This window comes from Arachis hypogaea, chromosome 20, assembly GCF_003086295.3.
Source record: "Arachis hypogaea cultivar Tifrunner chromosome 20, arahy.Tifrunner.gnm2.J5K5, whole genome shotgun sequence".
NCBI lineage: Eukaryota > Viridiplantae > Streptophyta > Magnoliopsida > Fabales > Fabaceae > Arachis > Arachis hypogaea.
Genome location: NC_092055.1, coordinates 125,330,562 through 125,356,415, shown reverse-complemented (window position 1 = coordinate 125,356,415; position 25,854 = coordinate 125,330,562). Strand labels below are relative to the sequence as shown.

Below are 25,854 nucleotides of genomic sequence, written 5' to 3'. Positions count from 1 at the left end.
ACGAAGAAGATCGCGATATCTTTCGCAACCATTAGAGTAGTCGTAGAGCATTGTTAGTATGTCCGTTCTGGAACTTAGAATGTGCTTAGATCAACAACACAACAAGCGCTCTCTAACTTCCATTAACCCTATTCTGGTTCCTATGGAAACTCTCCAATCTGATAAAACAAGAATTTTCATCGATGCTTAGTCAAACACAGCAATGGATCGTGAAATTAATGATGCCAACAAGAAGAATTTTGTTTCATCAATTGAAAAATTGTCCCTCTCTTCTCTTGATTTATAAATAAAAAGTGGATATATGGATGAAGAAGTGAGGTTAGGCAGAACCAGAAGAGAACAACAGAAGCAGTGATAATAAATCTGACTTCTCGAATTGGCTCCCAACCCTTCTTGGGTAGCTTTAATTCGAATCCGTCATCTCTGGCCAGGACAATGGTGTCATCTCCATCTAGAGTTTTATCACAAGACACTTGCCTTATTATTCTTCCTTCTTCGTATGGAGGAGCTCAAAGCGTAGCTACTATGTGAGTGCGATAGCAGAAGTGAAGCGGAGTTCAGAGGTCGCACCGGCATCATCGGTGGCAGCAGCGAAATCATCGGCAACAGAAGCGGAGTCAGCAGAGGCATCAGCAGCAGCAGCGCAAGCAAAGGCGTCGGTAGCGGGAGCATAGGCATGGGTGGAGGCAACGGAAGTAGAGTCGTTGGCAGCGACAGGACCAACCGTAATCGAGGTAGTGGTGGCAGAGACGTTGCCATGGAGGATTCGCGCAGTGTTCCACCATGAAGAAGCAGGAGAAGACGATCAGTGAGGGAGTTATAGTAGGAAACTGGATCGGGTAGTGGTTAGGGTTCGTTTTTCCGGGTTTGGGCCTGTTTACTTGTAACACCCTAACTACCAAAGCTCACGCTTCCGGCTGCGCGACTCTGATAGCTCGGACATTACGATGACTTTTATACTATTTAATACTAAAATATGAGCCTGTTTAAAACTTTAAAATGCAATACCGCTCCAAGAATACTTTTGCTATACAACGTACATCCATACATTCAATACACTTACAACTACTCATAAAGAGTACATCCATATATATACACATATATATAAATAATATTACAAGCATTACCCAATACAATTTCTATCCCTCTTACAGAACATATCAAGATAAAGGCGAGGGTATAAATAATAGTCTAAAGCAATACAGAGCATTTCAACAACTAAATAAAATCTTCGTAACTTCTGCGCCCATATCCTGAAAGGGGAAAAATGTAGGGGGTGAGAACATCATCCTCGAAAGGGTTCTCAGTAGAGGATTTTTAGGAATTACTGTAATAGGATACGTGAAGATAAACCGTACCAGTGATCACTACCCGTCTTATGCCTCTTTTCAAAAACGACAGTTTACAATAAAAGTAAAGTCGGAAATCTTTTCTGAAAGAGGAACCATTCAATTCTCAAAAACTCAAAAGCCTTTCAAAACGGTTTATCTATGCTGAAACAAAATAGCCTTTCATATTTTATTCCAAACCAGAAACACGAAACCGAAATCAACCATCGGTTTATCTCATTCCAACCACGGCCCTAGGCCCAAACAATCCAACCATCAACCAATCACCACAGTCTAACAGAGTCCGGGTAGCAAACACAAATAGGAAGATGCAAGCACAAACAAACAGTTATTGCAAGTAGGACAATTAGCAATTATTCACATGGACAAACCAAGTATAATATGCACACCCAAATAATGTCACATAGATGCATATGATGCATGCCTGTCCCTAGTGGCTGATGATATCATCTGTCGGTTATATAGCCAACCCGACACGTCCTGGTAGCTAACCATGGACAGAAACACCCATCGCGGAGCAAGTAGGTTTGAGCTACAACCCCATTGCTACTACCCGCTCAACCCAGAGCCAGTGGAATAACCACTACTGCGGCTACTACCCAGGCGGGTGTTTAAAAGCTCAACCTGGAGCGAGTGGAATCACCACTACTACTGCTACTACCCAGGCATTACAGTCTCTAACCTGGAGCAAGTGGGACGAACCACAACCCTTGCTACTACCCAGGTATCTCAAGCATATATTCATTCAGTCCCAGCCATGGATCAACATCCATATCAGCCATCCGGCTTAAATTCATAATTCATAGTCAGTCATACGGCCCATAACTCATTCGGCAATCAGCCATAAATCAATATCATACACAGCCATTTCGGCTCACGGTTCAATCCAGAACCAGCCAATATTCATAATCATACACAGCCATTCCGGCCCATAACAAAACAGCACTTCCACCATCCAACATCATCAAATTCATAAAACCGGCATTTAAGCCATAAATCACTTTTTCTCAAATCGCTTCACTTTGAAATCAAGTTTCAACTCTTTTCAGCCTTGGCTTTAGAAATCTCGTTTCTCAAATCATCTCAGGCTCATAAGCCAAATTCACTCAAAATGAGTTCCCTTTTTAAAACAAAGCCACTATCGGCATTCTCTTTCCAAAACTTCCAAAACCATGGCAAGTTAAGGATTTATTTCAAAGTATTCAAAATCACCCATACAACAATAGAATTTTATAACAAAAGTTTCTCGGCAGAGTCCCAAGTCTTTAGGGAAGGTCAACCTATATCAATTCTTTAAAATTCATTGAAACTCTTAAAATCATGGATTCTCGGTTCAAGTAAATAAAACTGAATTTATTATGAAACCGACCATACAAAATCACAAGTTCCAACCCGGTCCAAAAATCAACTCATTTGAAAAAGAACCGGTTCATTTGAATCAAACCACTTTCAGGTTTCTTTTTGGAACCCATTTTTCTAACTCTTCCAAAATGCCTCAAACTTAATTACTCAATCAAAAGTCTAGATTTCTTTGAAATCACTAAAAGCTCCTTTTTATATTGAAATCAATATTAGAGCATTATTCTTTCCTTCAGTGATTCAAACGGTAAAATAGTTCATTTCTAAATAAGTCAAACTCAAGGCATAAAGTTCACTAAATAAATTAAGCTTGAAAATATAAATATTCTCTTAATAAATCAAATAATACAACTTTTCAAATCCAATCCTTTTTAAATAACTTTTTAAACAAGACTAGGATTTTGTAGAAATTTCGGCAGCACCTCCCCTAAAACTTGGACTTTTGCCACCCGGTTCGGGTCCCAACTAAACCGTTTCTCATTCCTTTTCAACAGCTCAAAACCAGAAATCAATTCAAAGCAAGCTAAATCCAACAGTCGTCTCAGTGGCATATCTCAAGAAAACCATTTCAAAGCCAACTCAATATCAACCGATTTAACTCATTTCCAAAGCTTTAAAGAAACGGTTCAGTAACAAATCATTTGTCCAAGATCAAGTCAATTAAAGTAAACCAGGCTGAATTCAAAAGTGCATTCGACTTTTCACATCATCAAATAATTGACTCAAATCAAATCAATCCTCAACGGATTAAACTCAGATTTCAAATCTTTAAAGAATCACTTTAAAACATTACATTTCACAAGGCCGCACAACAATTCAGCCAAACAAACATCCATAATCATTCGAGTCAATCAAATAATACATAAGGCAGATACAATCACTAAATATACCATATCTCACATCAGTATCCATATGTAATAATTCCAATAATAAACTATAGTTTCGGAAAGCGCCCCTACCTCAAAACGCAAACCATAACCCAAACATCTCACAAAGTCCTTTCCGCCTCAGCCCGAACTGACGGCAACCAAAACCTCAGCTCCCAGTCACTTTCGCAATAACCATAGCAACATTAATCGCAACATACAACAATCAGGACTTTACCCCCACGTTACCAAAATTCATAATCATTAACCAACACAACGAAATACTAACGCGAGGCTTTCCAAAACATATTTACCGAAACGAAGAAGGAACGGATGGACCGAACAGCGGCGGTCTCTGAACCGGTTCAGCGGCAGCTTTAATCGTGACCCGCAATAACCGGAGCTTGACCCTATGTTACAAAACCTCAGAATCTGTGGCCAAATATAGCAGTATATTGATTTTCAAGAGCTCCGAAATGAAGATGCTTACTGTGAGAAAGGATTAAAGACTGAATCAAACTGCAGAAGTTTCGGTGATGGTTCCGGCGGCCACAACAGCTTCTCCGGCAGCCATACATGACAGGAGACAACCCCTGTTGCAGCTGGTTAGGCAGTGGCAACTTCTGACTGCCATAGAAGCTCCGGCAGCCAGAACAGCGGCACGGCTTCTCCCTCCTTTCACGGTTCCCATGACAGCAACCACCCAGTTCCGGCGACGGCACGTTCGCAGCAACAGCGCCCAGGCACGCCAGCGATGACGCAAGGCAGCGTCCCTTCCCCTCTTCTCGTGCGCCAGCTTCGGTGGATTAGCAGTGACTGAGGTGCGGCGCGGCTCTCTCTCTTCTCCGTGACACAGCGGCGGAAATAGAGGCAGCAGACCGGCTTCAACAGGGCTCCCCTATCGCGTGCGCTCTCTCTCTCTCTGCCATAAAGGACGGTGACTGGCTCTATGGCAAGGATGACGGCGGCGCAGCTTCCAGACACGGCGCCTTCCTCTCCTCATACGTTCCTCTCTCTCGGTTCTCTGTCATCGGCGACAAGGACGGTTCAGTGGCGACGGGCTGAACGGAGGCAGCAGCGTGGCTCACCTCCTCTCCTGATCGCAGCTCTGCCCCCTCTTCCTTGGTCCGTTTTTCTTCTGCATCTCTTTCCCCCTTTACTGCTGCGACTGATTTGAGAAAGGGAAAGGTTGGTATCATTGCTGCTGGGTCTGAGAAGAGGGCAATTGGAGTAGGGTTTCGGCGGCTAGGTTTGGGAAGGCTTAGGGTTTTATTTTCAAAAGTTAGGGTTAGGGGCATTATGGTAATTTCTGATAAAATTGTGGACAATATAGTAATTGAAACCCAAATTAAATCCAACACTAATTATATATAGAAAATACTATTTGCTCATCAATTTCACAAATTATTTTCCATAAAATGTCCTAACCAAATTAATTAGAAGTAATATACTTAATTTCTTCATTTTCCAAAATGACAGTATTAATATTTAAAATATTAATTACTTAGTCCAAATCATATAAAATCCTTATTATTTCATAAATATCAACTTTATAATTTAAATATAGAAAATAATCCAATAATTATAAAATTGGATAATAATCATAACTTGTCTCAAATCCAATAAATCAAAACTTGCCTTAATTATCTTTAATAAAATAATTTCTGAAATTAAGGCTATAAATAACTATATGATTTGAGACTTGATCATAAAAAGACTTTTCAAAGGTTCTGGGTCTTACATTAGTTCCAGGCCTTGACAAAAAAAAATGTAACTGCCATGTCATTTTTTGTTAGCGCTGTTAGTAAGAAAAATAACGGAAGAATGAACGTGACCAAACTGATTATCTTTTGGGGACGAATTCAATTAATTTATTCTTTTAAGGACGAAAATAGAAATCGAGGTATCTTTCGTAGACCATTTTAGCTATTAACTCTGCATCGAAAATTAGTTTAAAAATTTAATTTTTGTGTAATGTAATATATGTCGAGAGATAACATGAACATTTTCAATTTATTTTTTAATACCAATTCTTGTTTAGGATCCATCCAAAAATATAATATAAAAGCCATTTTTCATCAAGTGAAAAAGTTTAAAGGTTAATAATTTTAATTTATATTAAACAGCATTTTTAGAAAGTCTCACATTGAAAAGATGTTAAGAGACCATCCCATCACTCATCCAAAATTGGTTAAAACTTGATTGGTTGATCCACTCTTTAATTTTTTATTTTTTGGTGTTTCTTTAATTTTTAATTTGATATAGTAGTAATGTTATTTTCACAACTAAAAGCTCTATACGAAATATCATATACTAACATAAATGTATAAAATTATTTATGTATATTACTTTGTAATTTACTATATATAATAAGAATTGAAAAAAGATTTAGTACATAATCTTTTATTCTTAAAATATTATTCGTATATTTATAACAAAAAATTATTTTTATTATTTTAAAATTTGAACCTTGGAAGTTCTAATTAATTTTTGTAGTAACCCCACATTTTGTCAACATAAAGATTTCCCAAAAAGCTTCGTTCTTCGTAGAAAACAAAGCCCCTTTTCTATTGCACAATGGTTATATCTACTTCCCCTAACATAACCATCTCAGTTGAGGTATGATATATAGACACTAATATAGATACGAGACACAACATAACATAAAATATATCCACACATAAATTTTAAAATTTTATAAGATACAAAGATATATATAAATTAGTCAACGAGTTATAATTTAAATGACATAGTCACCCCATATTTACTTAAGAAATCGTAGGTTCGAATCTCCTGATCTTTGGTAAAAAAAAAGATATATATAAACTATAAAGTATCTTTTAGATAAATCGTCATAATATTTTAATATTTTATTGATATTAAAATATAAATTAATTTTTTAATGTCTTATTTTATTATATAAAGTATTTAATAAATTTACTTCAAAAATACATATTAAGAATAAGGTGTGTCTAAAGATGAATTTTTTATTTTTTATTAATATACAGTTGGACACAATAGACATGCGTCTTGGACGAATGTCGTGTCCAAAATATTTCTGACACGCAAACACGACAACTCAGCGATGTACCCGTGCTTTATAGCATCTAAGTACTTAATGTGCCACGTTAGCCTCTAAGTTAACGAAGTAAGTGAGCCACTGATGTCGGGGTATTTTCGACAAACAAACTCAACCTTTCATAGATAGAAAGTCAGTTTTTTTTTTTTAAACAAGAGAGCTCAACACACAAGTGGAACGAGCAAACAAAGAAAAAACTAACAGACCAACACCAATCGAAACTACCTAGCAACCTAGTAAAACAATAACTTATCTCATTGTCATCTCCGGCATTGCCATCAACAACAAAAGGGATCCCCACACATCCACTCCTTGAAACTAAGAAGCAACATGTTGATAATTTTTTCTACACATTTTTCTTTGAGTAATGCTCAATCCGGTCCCTAACCATTTGGACGACGGACAAAGCGCCCCTTGAAGATGTGAAATTGTCCCATCGAACCACAACGACACACGGAGCTGCTTATAGCAGACCCTATGACCGGATGGGAGAAGATGGAATAATGACATGTCAGTTTTTCTGTCAGGTGGATATTATCTTCCTCCAAATTGAGACCAATCGACCCTCCCAGTTTTAGAAACGGTATCGTCAAGGTTGGATTGAATTTCCATAAAATCCCTCATTCTCCTTTGTCATTTACACTTTTCCCTAATCCAGATAAACCCTTCATCTTTATTCCCTCCAAAAATTATACCTGACATTGATGACTTGCGAGTTAAGGTATGAACTCGTAAGCTTCCAAGGACGATGAGTTTGCAACGACGGTACTGCATTGCAAGAGTAATCAGGTGCGGTGAGTGGCATTTCTCTTCTTCTTCCTTTTTCTTCATGTTTTACTTAGCGTGAGTGAAGAACATTGTAACACCCTACCACACGGAGCCTTATGCTTAAGTCATAAAGCAGAGGTGGTGAGGTATTACGACCTCTAAAAGAAAGAGACGTATATAAATATAGTTAAAAAAATTCATATCTAGGAGCCTTGAAGAAGAAGCTAAACAAAAGCGAAAACAGAAAATTGTGTCGCAGTCGCAAAGATATGTAAGATAGATAAACGAGATCAAAAGGAAGATAACACATATATATAGATTGGAGTTCCAAAGATATAGCTATCAAGCTCCAAACCTGACCTGCGAAGCTAAGGCCGGCTAGAGTATACATAAATATATATAATACATAACCTAAAGTTATCCCAAAACATAAACTAAACACTTATTTCTCCAAAAGCAACCTCTAAGAGGGCAAAATACAAAATATACATGCGGAGAATCTATATATACATAGCCTAAAACAAAATATAATAGCCCAAGAGATAGTTATTCGCTTGTATGAAGATATCCAGATGCTCAACGAGGTGCCTCTCGACCTGCATCTAAAAAACAGCAGAAATATGTGTGGAATGAGAACTGGAGGTTCTCAGCATGATAATGGTGCCCACAAAGTTAATATATAAGATCCCGGAAAAGTCAGAGGCAATCCTAAAACTCTGACACTCAGATTAGTCTTAAAATTTATTCTAAATCAATAATATAGGTAATCTTACTAAGGGAATCTAGCCCTAGTCTAACTCTGCACCTTCTGCCTTCTCCAAACCTCCGAATCACTGACGGAACAACCTTCATCATGCCTCTACCATGTGAGGAGTCTCTCAGATACAAGCACAAATAAAACAGACAAGGAAAACACGAATATAGATAGCAGTTACAGCAGATAGGACACGTAGTAGTTGATTACAGATCAGCAATTAGTCAAACCAAGACAAATGCATACCCAAACAAATCATACAAATGCATATGATGTATGCATGTCGATGAGTCTCATCTGTCGGTTATATAGCCAAATCCGACATGTCCGGTAGCGAACCCTGGATAGAAACACCAAACATGGAGCAAGTGGGACCAAACTACAACTATTGCCTCTTACCCAAATTGTAACACCCTACCACACAAAACTTTACGCTCGGGTCGTAAAGCAGAAGTGGCGAGGTATTACGACCTCTAAAAATAATATATATATATATATATATATATATATATAATAATAATAATAATAATAATAATAATAATAATAATAATAATAATAATGATGATGATGATGATGATGATGATGATGATGATGATGATGATGATGATGATGATGATGATGATGATGATGATGATGATGATGATGATGATGATGATGATGATGATGATGATGATGATGATGATAATAATAATAATAATAATAATAATAGTTGAAAGGAATTTTATACAAGGAGCCTTTGAAGGAAAGTTTAAAACAAAGAGCGCAACACTCACGTAAACGGAAAACTTGCGTACGAAGAAAACGTAATATATATATATATATATATATATATATATAGTGTCAAAAGATATATATATATAATAATAATAATAATAATAATGATGATGATGATGATGATGATGATGATGATGATGATGATGATGATGATGATGATGATGATGATGATGATGATGATGATGATGATGATGATGATGATGATGATGATGATGATGATGATGATGATGATGATGATGATGATGATGATGATGATGATGATGATAATAATAATAATAATAATAATAATAGTTGAAAGGAATTTTATACAAGGAGCCTTTGAAGGAAAGTTTAAAACAAAGAGCGCAACACTCACGTAAACGGAAAACTTGCGTACGAAGAAAACGTAATATATATATATATATATATATATATAGTGTCAAAAGATACAAAATATTCAAGCTCCGGGCTCGACCTGCAAAGCCAAGGTTGACCGGAGAATATTTACATAAATATACATAACCCAAAATACCCCAAAACAGATAAAACAACAACCTGTTTTTCCACATCGACCTTTAAGAGGGACAAAATAAAGTTAAACATACAAAGAAGAATCTAAACACAGAATAATAAACATAAGCTCAAAATACAGAGTCCCAAGATATAACACTTCGCTTGCAGAATGAACTCCAGACGCTTACCGAGATGCCTATCGACCTGTATCTGAAAATAACAACATATATATGGTATAAGAACCGGAGGTTCTCAGTATGATAATAGTGCCCACATAACTAACATATAATATCCTGAAAAAGCCGAAGGCGATCCTAGAACTTCCAGTGCTCAGATCATAAAACCAAAAGAATTAAAAAGAAAACTATAAGTAGGGATGGTTCTCTAAGGTTCTTAAACTTAACCAAACTCTAACTAAAGCTCTCGACTATTCCCCTTCTCCATAATCCTCCAAAACACCAGTAGAACCACACAGACAAATAATGCATACAAGAAAATCACAATTAGAATGCAGTTATAGTAGATAGAGCATATAGCAATTAAACATGGATAATCAATTAGACAAACCCAAGCAAAATACATTCAAACCAAACAAATAAATGCATATGATGTATGCCTGCCTTATGGCTGATGATATCAACTGTTGGTTATATAGTCAACCCGACATGTCCTGGTAGTTAACTATGGACAGAAACACCCATAGTGGAGCAAGTGAGTTTGAGCTACAACCCCCTTGCTACTACCCACTTAACCCAGGGCCAGTGGAATAACCACTTCTGCGGCTACTACCCAGACGGATGTTTAAAAGCTCAACTTGGAGCAAGCAGAATAATCCAATGCTGCTGCTACTACTCAGGCGTCACAATCACTGACCTGGAGCAAGCAGGACGAACCACAATCCTTGCTACTACCCAGGTATCTCAAACATACATTCATTTAGTCTTAATCAATCATCATTATTATCAAATCTCAAACATTGACCTGAAGCAAGCGGGACGAACCACAATCCTTGCTACTGCCCAAGTATCTCAATCATTAATTCATTCATTCTCAAGCCATTTATCAATCATAATTCATCAACATTTCATCATTAATCATCCTCAGTTATCATGTTCATTCAAGTTCAATTGGTCTTTTCATCTTAGCTCTCTTTCAATCACGCATTTAGTGCTTCAACATATCTCAAGATTAACTAACCACTTCACAACCTTTTTTCACTCGCAAGTTATTATCCTCTCAAGGTTCAACTCCCTCACTATAATTAAAACTAAGTTTTAGGGTCTCATAGAGTAAAAATAGAGGTTTAGAAGCTTGAAATCATGTTTAAATCACAAAAAAACAATGTTGCTGAAAATAGGGTCCCGCGTACGCATGCCATATTGCACGTACGCGGGGGTGTAAATTTCCTCACTTGCGTACGCGACTCCTGCTCATACACTTCCCACCAATATACTTACTCATCAACTTCAACCCTAAGAACTCATAATCAAACATAATTCCATGCTCAAACATTAAAATAGCATTATTATTCATTCAATACATCCTTACACATTATAACAAGTTCAACCTTTCTCCAAGACCACTAGACATGCATCAAACACAGTTCAACTTATCTTAAGTCGTCTAGCCTAAGTTTTCACGACACATTATATTTTAGTTACGAGAAACCGAAACCATACCTTGACCGATTTCCTGTTAATCCTGAAACGTCACAATTGACTACCGTTCCATAAAACCCAAGGCTCCAAACCTCTCTAATAAAAATTCAGCTTCCAAGGTTCACTCCCAAGCATCCAATTTCACCAATTCCATCTCCAATTCAATATCATTTCAATCTAATGCATACAATGTCATTCATAACCACAAATTAATACCTAAACTTCACAAAATCAAAGTATTCACAAGGGATATGAGTTTCTCACCTTACCCACAGATGTCTTGGGCAAAACCCAGTGATTATCTATCGCTAGAGTACCCCTAAATCATCAAAATCACAAAATCTCTCAAATTTTAAAACTCAAATCACAAAACTAAAAAGGGGAGAACTGGGCACAAAATCAAAATTTTCTTACCAAATTGTTGGATGGGTTTTGTAGAGAATTCCAAGACGAACGCGTGGTCACCAACGGCTCATCAATCGGAGCTCCAAATCAAAAGTTATGGAAGATTAAATTTTTGAAGTAAAAGGAATTTTGGGGATTCATCAAATCTCTTCTTCTCTGTGTGAATTGGAAGAATGAAGAAGAAAGAAGGCTATTTGCAAGCCTTTAATGAGGGTTAGGTGAGTGGGCTTGGTCCCACTTGGGCCTGGTTCGTCCAGTTCAGTCCGTTCGACCCAATCTTGGGCCAAATTCTTTAAAATTAGTGTCAAAATTCTTATTTTAATTAGCTCCATTTCATTAAATAATAAATTTAATTTTCTAATTTTTTAAATAATAATTAATTTATTGGTTAATTAATTACTAATTATGCGTATTTTACACAAGTGGTGTGTTACAATTCTCAACCTTGAGCGAAGGTGTCAAAATTCAACCTTTGCATCTTACTCGGAGTCTCGAACCTTTATCCGGAGCAAGTGGATAACGCTACTGCATCTTACCCTAAATCTCGAATCTTTACTTAGAGCAAGTAGACAACGCCATTGCATCTTACCCAAAATCTCCAATTATACCCGGAGTAAGTAGACACACCACTGCCTCTTACCCGGTGACATATCACAATCAAATTCAATATCATTTTAAATATAATTTCAATTCATTCAAAATTCACTATTAAAATCAATCTCCTCAATATCTCAATCATTCAACATTGTCCATGCATTGTAAATTAAGTTATTCACTTCACAACTCTTTCTCAGTGTCAATCTAACTCCGTCAATAGGTTCACTCTCTTTCTTAAGCCTAACTCTAATTATCGGATCTTAAACAGAATTTTCAGAGGTTTGGAAAACTTAGAAGAATGGTTGATAGTTCAAAAATTGTGAATTTTCAAGAAAACGATGGTTTTGGATGGTTACAAGCTTGTTAGGAAGGTCGAGCAGTTAAAAACAGAGTTTTAGTATAAAATAGGACATCGAGTGTATGCATGGTACTGTGCGTACGCATCATGGTGTGCGTACGCACAACTTGCAAAATTTCTCAGGGTATGCATATGCACACTCTCTCTTGCGTACGCACGAGTCCCCACTTCGCTCTAGTCCATGTGTGCACATGATAGTGTGCGTATGCATGCAAACCAGATTTCCTGGTTTTTAACACTTTCTGTAGAGTCTTGTTTTTAGGCCCAAACTTTGAATGTGTATAACTTTTTTGTTAAAAATCATTTTTCGTCAGTTCTTCAAACGTCATAAACTACTCGAATCCAATTTTTATTTAAGGCAAGTTTTACTAAATTTGAGCTTTCGAGGGTTAAGTTGCAGTGTGTCAAAATTGATTAAAATTGTGTTTTTACCAAAACTCAAAATCTCAAGTTTTCCAAACCAAAACCAAAACCAACCAAATCCTAATCAAATCCATTTCAAACAACATAATAACTCACTAAGCACCAACCCATTACTCATCAATCATTTAGTTACCAAAAATATCAATCTTTCATTGTCAACACGATCTCACATTCAACACATTCATACATATATATAATTATTTCACCAACTCCAACCACACCACAATCATCACAACATATAATTAATCAAAAGCACTTTCTAATTTCAAACTACAATTCACATCCACTCAACATTCATTAACTATATCTACTAAACATGCACCATTCACATAATTCAACTTATCTTACTGTCAACTAGTCTAAGTTTTTACGTAACATGATACATTAACTATGAGAAATCAAAACTATTCCTTGGTCAATTCCTCCCTAAACTCGGAACACCTCAAAATGCCCTCCTTCCACAAGCTCCAAGTATCCAATTTCCTTACCAAACAAAATCTCAGCTTTCGAGGCTCAAATCAATCATCCAACATCTACCAATTTGATTCCAAATCATACAATTTAATTTAATATCACATAATTCACTATAATCAATCATAGGATTACCAAATTTCAGTAATACATAATGGTTTAACAATTTCTTACCTCACCCATGATTACTTGGACAAAATCCAACAATTTTCTCAAGCTAGTTCAACCCTAAACATCAAAATACCAAAATCTTTAATACCTATTAACTACAAATTTTGAAATTAAAGGGGAAGAGACTGGGTGAGAAATGGCTAATTTCTTACCACTTCATTCAGATGGTTTCGAAGAACTCGACGTGGTAGTCGCGTGGCCGCAAATGGTGCGGGGATTAGAGCACCGAATTGAAAGTTATGAAAGATAGAAGATTAGGATGGAAATGGGTTAGAGTTCCTACCTTCCCTCTCTTTTTCAGCGTGATTCATCAATTGTGAAGGCAAGGGGTGGTTGAATTGAAGTTATATATGTTAGACCTTGGGCCCAATTTGGGCTTGGTGTAATCGGTTCGGCCCGTTGGCCCATTTTTAGGCTAAAACTTTTAAAATTAGTGTCAAAATTTGTATTTTTAACATTTTTACCTCTTTAGATTATAAAATTTAATTTTTTAATTTCTTTAAATAATAATTAATTTATTAGCTAATTATTCATTAATTTCTCGGAGTTTACAAACATCAGATTGGCTATATTCTGTAATAGGAAGCTATGATGAAAAATTTGTACTGGTTGAATAATTAGTTTCGTTAAGGTTAAATATTCTGTAATTATTTCATTGCAAATTAGGGCAAAGTAGGACATGTGCAAACTTTAAAGTTGTTTTAGTCAAGTATATTTGATAAGAAAAGTCACAATTTTTTATCCTTATTGCATTTAAATTTTGGGTGTTGAAGTTCCGAAATTTATGTTGGTCAATATTTTGAAGTGTATATAATGTCATTTTTTTAATATGATGCAGATGTCTGTTTTTGTTGTGCCTGTGTTTCATTATGGTGATAGATTTTGTTCATACCCTGGGTCGAGCTATCCGATCCGGGATGTTCAGTAATAAAGCGACCGACCTCTTCAGGTCAGGCTATCCGACCTCTTCTCAAAGAGGTCGGTCGAATCGACAGGAAAGCCCAGTAAGGGGCCCAAATAAGAGGAATACAACCCAAATCCAAAGACAGTCCAAGCCTATAGAGATAAGGACGGTTCCCTTAAAAGATAAGCTGACCTCAACTCAAAGATAAGATAAGATAAGATAACTAACTTATCTTATCTAAAAAGGTCACTCTACAACTATTATAAATACACTGGAGCACCTAGGTATAACTCATACTCTGATTCTACTAAAAACCTGTTTAATACCCATGCTAACATAAGCATCGGAGTCTCTTGCAGGTACCCCCCACCCTCCGGTGACCAAGGATCAGCAGTGCAGCAAGTCCCATAAGTCGGACACGACAGCTCCGGCTGTCACCCACCAGCCAGATACGTCATCCCCGACCAGTACAGAAGATCTTGTCCGAGATCGACCTACAGTTTCAGGTAACCCTCGGAACATTGGCGCTGTTGCCGGAGAACCTGGAAGTCATCCCACCACCATGGTGGACGATCATGACAACGACCACGATTCAGATCTAGAGGATAGAACACCACACAAAAACGCAGACACTACACTAAAAGACGCTCCGGAATCCAACGGGGACAAAAATTCATCAAATCCGGGAGTGATAGAAGTGCTTCAAGATCGATTAAAGCAACTCGAAAAGGAAACCCATCATCAATGAGAAGTCGGGAAAGATCTACAAATAGAGTTAAGACGACGTCGAGAATTAGAAGATAAACTTCTGAAACTCGAAGCCGATCTCAAAGCAAGAGCTACTCGGACTACCCCTGAGGACAACTCACGCAAAGATCAAGATCCATTCACTAGGGAAATCATGAAGACCAAAATTCCTAAGGACTTCAAACTTCCGGATATGACTTTGTACGATGGCACTACGGATCCCAATCATCACCTCAACAATTTCAGAAGTAGAATGTATCTTACCAACGCCTCAGATGCAGTTCGTTGCAAAGCTTTTCTAACAACTCTCACAAAGACAGCAATCAGATGGTTCGACAACCTACCTCCGAAGTCCATCTCAAGCTTTGATGACTTAGCCAAAAAGTTCCTGGCCAGATTCTCCATCCAAAAAGACAAGGCTAAGTACGTCCCCAGCCTACTAGGAATCAAGCAAGGAGATCGGAAAAGTCTTCGCAACTACATGGAAAGATTCAACAAAACATGCCTAGACATACAAAGCTTACTGTTCATACCCTGGGTCGAGCTGTCCGACCCGGGATGATCGGCGACAAAGCGACCGACCTCTTTAGGACTGACTAGCCGACCTCTTTTTAAAGAGCTCGGCCAAATCGACAGGAGAGCCCAATAAAGGGCCTAAATAGAGGAGCACGACCCAAATCCAAAGGCAATCCAAGCCTATAGAGATATAGGCGGTTCCCTTAAAGATAAGCTGACTTCACTCAAGATAAAGATAAGATAAGATGAGATAACTAACTTATCTTATCAGAAAGGTCGGCCCACACTACTATAAATACATTGGAGCACCCAGGTATAACTCATACTCTGATTCTACAAAAAACCTATTTAATATCCATGCTAACTTAAGCATCAGAGTCTCTTGCAGGTACCCCCCACCCTCCGGTGACCAAGGATCAGCAGTGCAGCAAGTCCAACAAGTCGGACACAACAGCTCCGGCCGCCACCAGCCAGCCAGACACGCCATCTCTGACCAAGTATAGAAGATCTCATCCGAGATCGACCTCCAGTTTCAGGTAACCTTCAGAACATTGGCGCCGTTGCCGGGAAACCTGGAAGTCATTCCAACACCATGGCGGATGGCCATGACAACGACCACGACTCAGATCTAGAAAATAGAACACCACACAAGAACGTGAACACTACATTGAAGGATGCTCCGGAATCTAACGGAGACAAAAACTCATCAAATTCGGGAGCAATAGAAGCACTTCAAGATTGCTTAAAGCAACTTGAGAAAGAAACCCAACAACAACGGGAGATCGGAAAGGATCTGCAAAGAGAGGTACGGCGACGTCGAGAATTGGAAGAAAAACTACAGCAATTAGAAGCCGATCTCAAATCAAAAGCTCCTCGGACCGCTCCTGAGGAAAATTCACGCAAAGAACAAGATCCATTCACCAAGAAAATCATGAGAACCAAAATTCCAAAAGACTTCAAGCTCCCGAATATGATTTTGTATGATGGCACCACAGATCCCAACCATCATCTCAGCAATTTCAGAAGCAGAATGTACCTTACCGACGCCTCAGATGCCATTCGCTGCAAAGATTTTCCAACAACTCTCACGAAGACAGCAATCAGATGGTTCGACAACCTACCTCCAAAGTCCATCTCAAACTTTGACGACCTGGCCAAAAAGTTCCTGGCCAGATTCTCCATCCAGAAAGATAAGGCCAAGCACGCCCCCAGTTTACTAGGGATCAAACAAGGAGAATGGGAGAGCCTCCGCAACTACATGGAGAGATTCAACAAAATATGCATGGACATTCAAAGCTTACCAACAGAGGCCGCCATCATGGGACTCATCAACGGCCTACGAGAGGGACCTTTTAGCCAATCTATATCAAAGAAGTACCCTACCTCCTTAGACGAAGTACAGGAGCGAGCAGAAAAATACATCAACATGGAAGAAAATGCTCGGTTGGGAGAAACCTCCAAATCTGGGGCCCCCTACCGAGATAAAGACAAGGAATCCAAAAGGAAAGAAGATCGGCAAGGAGAGAAAATCAAAAAATACCACAATTACACTCCTCTCAAGGTATCCCTAGTTGACGTATACAAAGAAGTCTGCCACACGGAAAAAATACCCCCAGCTCGGCCACTCAAAGGAAAAAGAGAGGGAGGAAATCGGAATGAGTATTGTGAATACCATCGAGTGCGAGGTCACTCCACCAATGAGTGCTTCAATTTAAAGAACATCATAGAAAAGTTGGTGAGGGAAGGAAAACTAGATCGGTTTCTAGCAACCCGAGATGATTATCAAAGAAAGAGACGAAGGGATGAAGATATTGGACGAACCGCGCGATCACCTCGTACACCAGAAAGACACGTCCACATGATACATGGCGCATTCGCAGGGGGAGGAATCTCCAAATCATCTCGTAAAAGATATCTCAAAGAAGTATATCATGTCGAAGGAAAGGAGGAAGCACCCGACATCCCTGCAATCACGTTCACTAAAGAGGATGCATCTGGAATCATCCCGGGACACGACGACCCCATGGTCATTACCATCATACTGGCAAACGCCAATCTCCATCGCACACTAATAGATCAAGGAAGCTCCGCCGACATCTTATTCAAAACAGCTTTCGACAAACTCGTTTTAGAAGACAAGGAGCTTAAGGCATACCCGAACAGTCTGTTCGGACTGGGAGATACTCCGGTACAACCATTAGGATACATATCACTACATACAACCTTCGGAAAAGGGAACCAATCTAGGACCCTCAAAATAGACTACATTGTGGTCGACGTAAGTTCAGCCTACAATGCTCTAATAGGTCGGACAACACTCAATCAACTCGGCGCGATAGTCTCGACCCCACATCTATACATGAAATTCCCAACTACAGAAGGGATAGCTACAATAAAAGCAGATCAAAAGATGGCACGCCGCTGTTATAACGAAAGTCTAAACCTCAGAGGCAGAGGAGAAGAGTTTCATACAATTGAGCTTGGCGGAGTGCAGTGACGAGAGGAACTCCGTCCACAGCCAGAAGGCGAGATAGAGAAGGTTCAGATCGGAGACACCTCGGACAAAACAACTAATATCGGAACAATTCTAAGAGGAGACTCAAAAGAATTAATGATACAATTCTTACGCGATAATGTTGATCTATTCGCATGGAAAGCCACAGACATGCCAGGCATAGACCCCAAGCTAATGTGCCATAAGTTGGCGGCCTATCCAGGATCTCGGCCGGTGCAGCAGAGACGAAGAAAACTTGGACCGGAGCGATCCCAAGCTGTGGAAAAGCAGGTACAGGCACTACTGGAGGCATGATTCATAAGAGAAGTCAAGTATCCACTATGGTTAGCCAACGTCGTCTTGGTGAAAAAATCAAATGGGAAGTGGCGAATGTGTACTGATTACACCGATCTCAACAAAGCCTGCCCAAAAGATCTTTACCCACTCCCAAGTATCGACGCTCTGGTAGATGCTTCCTCCGGATATAGATACCTCTCGTTTATGGACGCATACTCGGAATACAACCAAATCCCCATGTATCCACCAGATCAAGAAAAGACCTCGTTTTTAACGCCGAAAGCAAATTACTGCTACATCGTGATGCCCTTCGGTCTCAAGAACGCGGGTGCTACTTATCAAAGGCTGATGAACAAAGTATTCTCGGACCACATCGGAAAAATCATGGAAGTCTATGTGGACGACATGTGGATAAAGACACAAAGCGAAGACACATTACTGTCCGACCTGACTCAAGTGTTCGACACTATAAGGAAGCACGACATGCGACTCAATCCTGCAAAATGCACCTTTGCGGTAGAAGCAGGCAAATTCCTAGGTTTCATGCTCACACAAAGAGGAATTGAAGCAAACCCGGATAAATGCCAAGCCATACTCAACATGAAGAGCCCCACCTGTGTCAAAGAAGTGCAGCAACTCAACGGGAGATTGGCCGCCCTATCCAGATTCTTAGCAGGGGCAGCGATAAGATCTCTCCCCTTCTATGCTACTTTAAGGAAGGGAAAGCAGTTCGAATGGACGACAGAATGTGAACAAGCCTTCCAAGACTTCAAGGAGTTCTTAGGATGGCCGCCTATCTTATCTCGACCACGAGAAGGAGAACCGCTCATATTATATCTCGCAGTAGGAAGCCGGGTAATAGCCTCAGCACTAGTCAGAGAAGACGAAAGTGGGCAACAACCCGTCTACTTCATTAGCAAAGCGCTACAGGGATCCGAGCTGAACTACCAGAAGATAGAAAAGTTTGCCTATGCTCTCATTCTAATATCTCGACGACTTCGCCCGTACTTCCAGGCTCACACCATTAAGGTTCGAACTAACCAGCCCATAAAAGGAATACTGCAGAAAACAGACTTAGCAGGCAGAATTTTACAATAGGCAGTCGAGTTATCAAAATTCGACCTCCAATATGAAGCTCGGACGGCCATTAAATCACAGTATCTGGCCGACTTTATCGCAGAATTCACAGATGCCTTGGAAACCCCTATAGAATGGAATCTCTACATGGACAGTTCTTCAAATAAGACTGGAAGCGGCGCAGGCGTGATAATAGAAAGCTACCAAGGAACCCAAGTTGAGCTCTCCCTCAAGTTCGGTTTCCCGGCCTCAAACAACCAGGCAGAATATGAAGTGTTATTAGCCGGTTTGAAGCTGGCTACAGAGGTTGGAGCTCAAAAACTCAACATTTACAGCGATTCACAAGTAGTCACCTTGTAGATAACAAGGAGCTATCAAGCCAAAGATGCCACCATAAAAAAGTATTTGGATAAAACCAAGGAACAGCTCGGACAACTCGGGGAATATAAGATCTGCCACATACCCCGCGAACAAAACGCTCGAGCTGACGCACTCTTAAAACTAGCCAGCACCAAACCAGGGGGCAACAATAGAAGCTTCATCCAGGAAATGCTACAGAACCCGTCAAACTCGGAAGAGGAAAAAATCCTATTCATAACAAGTCAGGACCAAGGATGGATGACCCCCAAAATTAACTACCTCAAAGCAGAGACGCTCCCCCACAAAGGAAAAGGAGGCAAAGAGATTAAAAAGGGAGGCACAGTACTACACTATTATAAACAACATCCTGTACAAAAGAGGGATCTCAATACCGCTACTAAAATGTGTACCGACCAACAACACAAAGGAAGTACTAGAAGAAGTACACGGCGGCATGTGCAGCAACCATCTCGGAGCACAAGCTCTTGCCATAAAAGTACTCCGAGCGGGATTTTATTGGCCAACCCTACAGAAAGAAGCTATAGAATTTGTAAAGACATGTCCACCATGTCAGAAACATGCCAACTTCCACATCGCCCCGCCAGAAGAACTCATCAGTGTAACCTCGCCCTGGCCATTTGCGAAATGGGGACTTGATCTTCTCGGACCCTTTCTCCAGGGATCAGGACAAGTAAAATTCCTCATAGTCGGAGTAGACTATTTTACAAAATGGATTGAGGCAGAGCCCCTAGCCAACGTCACCGCTCAAAGAAGCCGGAAATTCCTATACAGGAACATTGTCACGAGGTTCGGGGTTCCATACTCCATCACCACAGACAATGGCACTCAATTCACAGACGCAGGCTTCAGAAGACTAGTAGCCGATTTGAATATAAAGCACCAGTTCACCTCCGTCGAACACCCTCAAGCCAATGGACAGGCCGAAGCTGCCAACAAAGTCATATTGGCTGGGTTGAAACGGAGACTACAAGATGCAAAGGGAGCTTGGGCCGAAGAACTTCCACAAGTCCTATGGGCATATTGAACAACGCCACACTCCACGACAAATGAATCACCCTTTCGACTAGCATATGGAGTGGAGGCAATGATCCCAGTAGAGATCGAGGAAGGGTCATCCAGAGTAGTCCACTACAATGAAGAGGCCAACTCTCAACTTCAGAAGGAAGAACTCGACCTACTACCTGAAATCCAGGAAAGAGCTCGGATCAGGGAAGAAGTACTAAAACGTCGAATGGCTTCCAGATATAATCAAAAGGTAGTGCCGAGAAGTTTCACGAAGAACGATCTCATCCTAATTCGAAATGATATTGGAACAACTCGACCAGGAGAAGGAAAATTGGCAGCAAACTGGAAATGACCCTACCGAGTTGTAAAAGTACTTGGGAAGGGCTACTACAGACTGTCCGAACTCGATGGACGAGAGCTTCCCAGATCATGGCACGCCTGCAACCTAAGAAGGTACTACATCTAGAAAAGTAAAAGATCTCACTATTGGATATACTCTTTTTCCTGAAAAGGTTTTTTAATGAGGCACCAAGTTGAGACTCAAACACTATTCGACATAAAGGGATGAAAAATTCCCACATGTATATATTTGCACTTTCCTTTGAATAAAATATATATTTTAGATATTCTACAAGTATTCAAGACGCATTAATCTGAAGCATTCATCGTCTGATTATAAAGCAACAGATCGGCAGAAAGTGAATAACAATTTCACTGCACGATCACGATAAAGGCAATCGTCCGATAAAGGTGAAAACGCGATTCACCCAAAAGACGATCTAAAGATAGCAACCACCTTCTACAAATCGGCAAAGATGAACACAGAATAATGTAAGAAGTTATCAAAAGTGATCCGAAAAAGAACCTGACGAGGTCTTATGGATTGCTAAATAATAACTTAAAGACTGGCCGACGTTAAGAAGTCGGACCAAGTCAACCCAAGTTATAAGTAAACCCTGGAAAGAGGTTTGGCCAACCCTATTAAAGAGGATTACTTTAACTTAGAAGGGCCCGACATGACAAAGTCAGCCCAAAATGAAAAGTTATAAGAAGTAGTCCCTGAAAGAGACCTGACAAAGGTCCAAAAAAGAGGACTACAAAATAACTTAGAAAGAGGACGACGCAAAGAAGTTGACCTCCTACAAAAAAGTTATAAAAGTAATCCCTGAAAGAGATCTGACAAAGATCCAAGAAAGAGGATTACAAAAATAACTTAGAAGAGACCGACATAACGAAGTCGGACTCCTACTACTAAAAAGTTATAAAAGTAATCCCTGAAAGAGATCTGACAAAGATCCAAGAAAGAGGATTACAAAAATAACTTAGAAGAGACCGACATAACGAAGTCGGACTCCTACTACTAAAAAGTTATAAAAGTAATCTCTGAAAGAGATCTGACAAAGATCCAAGAAAGAGGATTACAAAAATAACTTAGAAGAGACCGACATAACGAAGTCGGACTTCTACTACTAAAAATTTATAAAAGTAATCCCTGAAAGAGATCTGACAAAGATCCAAGAAAGAGGATTACAAAAATAACTTAGAAAAGGACGACGTAAAGAAGTCGGCCTACTACAAAGCAAGTTACAAAGGTAACCCCTGAGAGAGACCGGACAAAGGACTACCAAAATAACTTGGAGGAGCAACTTGAAGAAATCGGTTATAGATCGTCAGAAATACAAGTAAGAGCGAGAAAACCGAAAAACAAGTTGGACCCACATAACCATAACCTCAAAAGATCCAAGCTACAAACAATAAAGCAAATCCGAAGAGGACGAGCGGCAGGGTTCCAACATCCTCAGAAAACAAAAAAGATACCAAGTTAAGCGCAAAAGCATGATATAATCTACAAAGTTATAAAGCTTCAGAGGCCACCAAAATCTACCTCAAAAGCTAGAAAGTTACTTTTGTTTGTCAGAACAAAAAGTTGCTAGGCAAGCAACGAGAAAGTATCAGCAGTTAATAAAACATAAAGAGTTTAAAAAGCCCACAAGCCGGGCCAACTACATAAATATCCAGAATAAATGGGCTAAGGGTCAGAAGACTTTTTAGCAGTATCAGTCCGAGAAGACGGAGGGCGAGTCTGGAGAGGAAAAGCATCCACAGTACCGTCATCCTGGTTCAAGATCTGGCAGTTAGGATCAGAAGCGGGAGGGCCGACCTCGGCAGGAATAGCAGGAGTTGACACATTGGCAGAGGACACAGGGGGAGGTTCAACATCATCATCATCCTCATCATCAGGGACAATCTTGCCATCCCTGACAACGTTATCTAGGCTGAAGAGGGTCAGGTCGGCCTCGGGAGCAATAACCCGAACTTGTTCCTTCAGATTCTCATAGGCAGCAGTTACACTACCAACAAGATGACCTTGGAGCTCGGAGTAATCAGCTCGGGCATTCTCCAACTCCTCCCTCAGGCGCAACACCTCCCGGAGGAGCACCAGAAGCTGCAGTAGAAGATTGGGGGGCTCCACCGGACGAACCCGAGGAGTGGGGATCACCTTCCTCGGACCAGGAGAACTCGGCACGGGCGGCTTCATTGAAACTTGCGAAGATCCCTCCCCAGCCGCCTTGGCCGAGATGTTTCGAGCAGCAGTTTCCTTTTTTGCCCTTTTGAAGGCCTTCATGGAATCATTATTTTTTGACATCTCTGCAAAATCAGCCACAGCAAAGGATCACAATTACAAGAAGATGAAGCAAAGCCAATAAAACAAGTATAGAAACAAGTCTGGCAAATACCCAAAACAGTCCGAACCAGAGATGGATTGTTTAAAAATCTTTTTGTATCAAGATGAAGAGGCACCCCCCATAAATCCTCAAGAACAATAACAAAAGCACGTTCAACATCGTCAAGCATCTCCCAAGTATAGCGAGACACTCTCACATCCTTCTGCCACCATAGAGGGAAAGAGGGCTCATCGTTTTCATCAAGAAAAAAGGGGCGGGCCCCCTCGACGGCACGAACTTTAAAGAAGTAATTCTTGAAGTCCTTAAAGGACTCATCATACATAGAAAAAACTTTATGGCCCTGGGCAGACCTGAAGGAAACCCAGGAAGCTTTCTTTTTCGAAGAACCACCAGGCTTGGCGGATACAAACAAGTACAGGAAGAGAGTCAGAGAAGGTGTTACACCTAATTCTCGGCAGAGTAACTGAAAAATCTTAATAAAACCCCAGGAATTTGGGTGAAGCTGGGAGGGGGAAATATTACACGACCACAACAAGTCGGTCTCGAAGGCAGTGAAAAGAAAAGTAACGTTCAACTGACTGAAGAAGTATTCATAGGCGTAAAAAAAGGGACGCTCCCCCTCGATGGAAGTCGGAAAACAAACTCTCTCATCAGAATCAGGAGCAACAAGCTCATAATCTCCCTCCGGGCACTATTACCACAAATCCTATGCCGCTTTCTCAGCTCTATACAAAATTCAGCATCCAAAACAGAAACACACAGCAAGACAAGGGAGTCTAGCCAATCGGACATCCCCTCAGGAACTCGGGAAGACATCTCTACAATGTTATTGCGAGAAGACATGAGGCCAACTAACCCTACAATAAGAAAAGAAGATGGGGTTACCAAAAACATCTCAGACAAGGGAGAAAATGACTCGATTAATATGATACAGGTAAAGAAACAGCAAAGGCCTGGGGCATCCCTTGGAGGCAATAACAAAGCAAGGTTTCCAGGAAAATCTACAGCTCCCACCCAAGCATTTCTCAAAACAAGAAAAAGAAAAAGTCATCACAGTCTACCATCAAAAGCATTCCTAAAAATCAAGTACGCCAAGAAGAAACTATCAAAGATGCGAACTTTCTCAGAATCAGGCAAAGTAACCTTCAAATAAAGCAAGAAACAGACACAGATTTTCTAGATAAACGGTGTCAAACAGAAAACAACCAGAAGCAACAAAAAAAACCCTAGACAGCCTCAGTGGAAATGCCAAGAGAATGCATAGCAGAAAGTCAGGAAGAACGCATTACAGCGACAAGCAAATACAAGACCACGGAAAGATTCAAACTTTTCAAAACATGCAAAATCGAAGCTCTACCAAAAACTGAAGACGAAGCTACAAAAGAAGCAAGAAAACTAGAACCAACCTGGAAAAAGTGGCAAGCTTCAAAGAAAGATTGAAGATGGAAGACGAAATCTGGAAATCACCCTCTCACAAGAGAAAACACGAACAAAAGCAATGTCGCAGGGAGAAACGCAAAACTGCAAAACCCCGGGCGGAAACAGAAAGCGAGAAAGAAAAGGGAAGTTACGGTAACAAGGGAAGAGAAACCGTTTTTGGGGTATAAATATTCAAAATAAAAAGGGAAACGGAACATTAAAAGCTAATTAATGAGGGTATTTAAAACCTCACACGTTCTCAAGAAATGAGTGCTAATACAAAAGCGCGCGCTTTCAGAGGAAGACGTTCTACATTCGAAATTCTACAAAGAAAGGAATTGACTAAGTGCTTGAGTTCGGCTTCACTAGAGAAGGACCGAAGTCAAAGACTCGACCTCAAAAAAGAAGACCGAGCTCAAGCAGGGGCACTGTTCATACCCTGGGTCGAGCTGTCCGACCCAGGATGATCGGCGACAAAGCGACCGACCTTTTTAGGACTGACTAGCCGACCTCTTTTTAAAGAGCTCGGCCAAATCGACCGGAGAGCCCAGTAAAGGGCCCAAATAGAGGAGCACGACCCAAATCCAAAGGCAATCTAAGCCTATAGAGATAAAGGCGATTCCCTTGAAGATAAGCTGACTTCACTCAAGATAAAGATAAGATAAGATGAGATAACTAACTTATCTTATCAGAAAGGTCGGCCCACACTACTATAAATACACTGGAGCACCCAGGTATAACTCATACTCTGATTCTACAAAAAACCTGTTTAATACCCATGCTAACTTAAGCATCGGAGTCTC

At 39.9% G+C, this 25,854-nt stretch overlaps 1 long non-coding RNA gene across 1 annotated transcript; it reads right to left on the bottom strand.

The window, feature by feature from the left end:
- Positions 1-1,054: 1,054 nt before the first annotated feature.
- LOC140182843 (uncharacterized) lies at positions 1,055-4,804 on the bottom strand. Its single transcript, XR_011879039.1, has 3 exons — positions 4,065-4,804; positions 3,668-3,984; positions 1,055-1,253 (listed from the first exon to the last, which is right to left on the bottom strand). It is a non-coding gene; the product is annotated as an uncharacterized lncRNA (long non-coding RNA).
- Between the last annotated feature and the right edge of the window lie 21,050 nt (positions 4,805-25,854).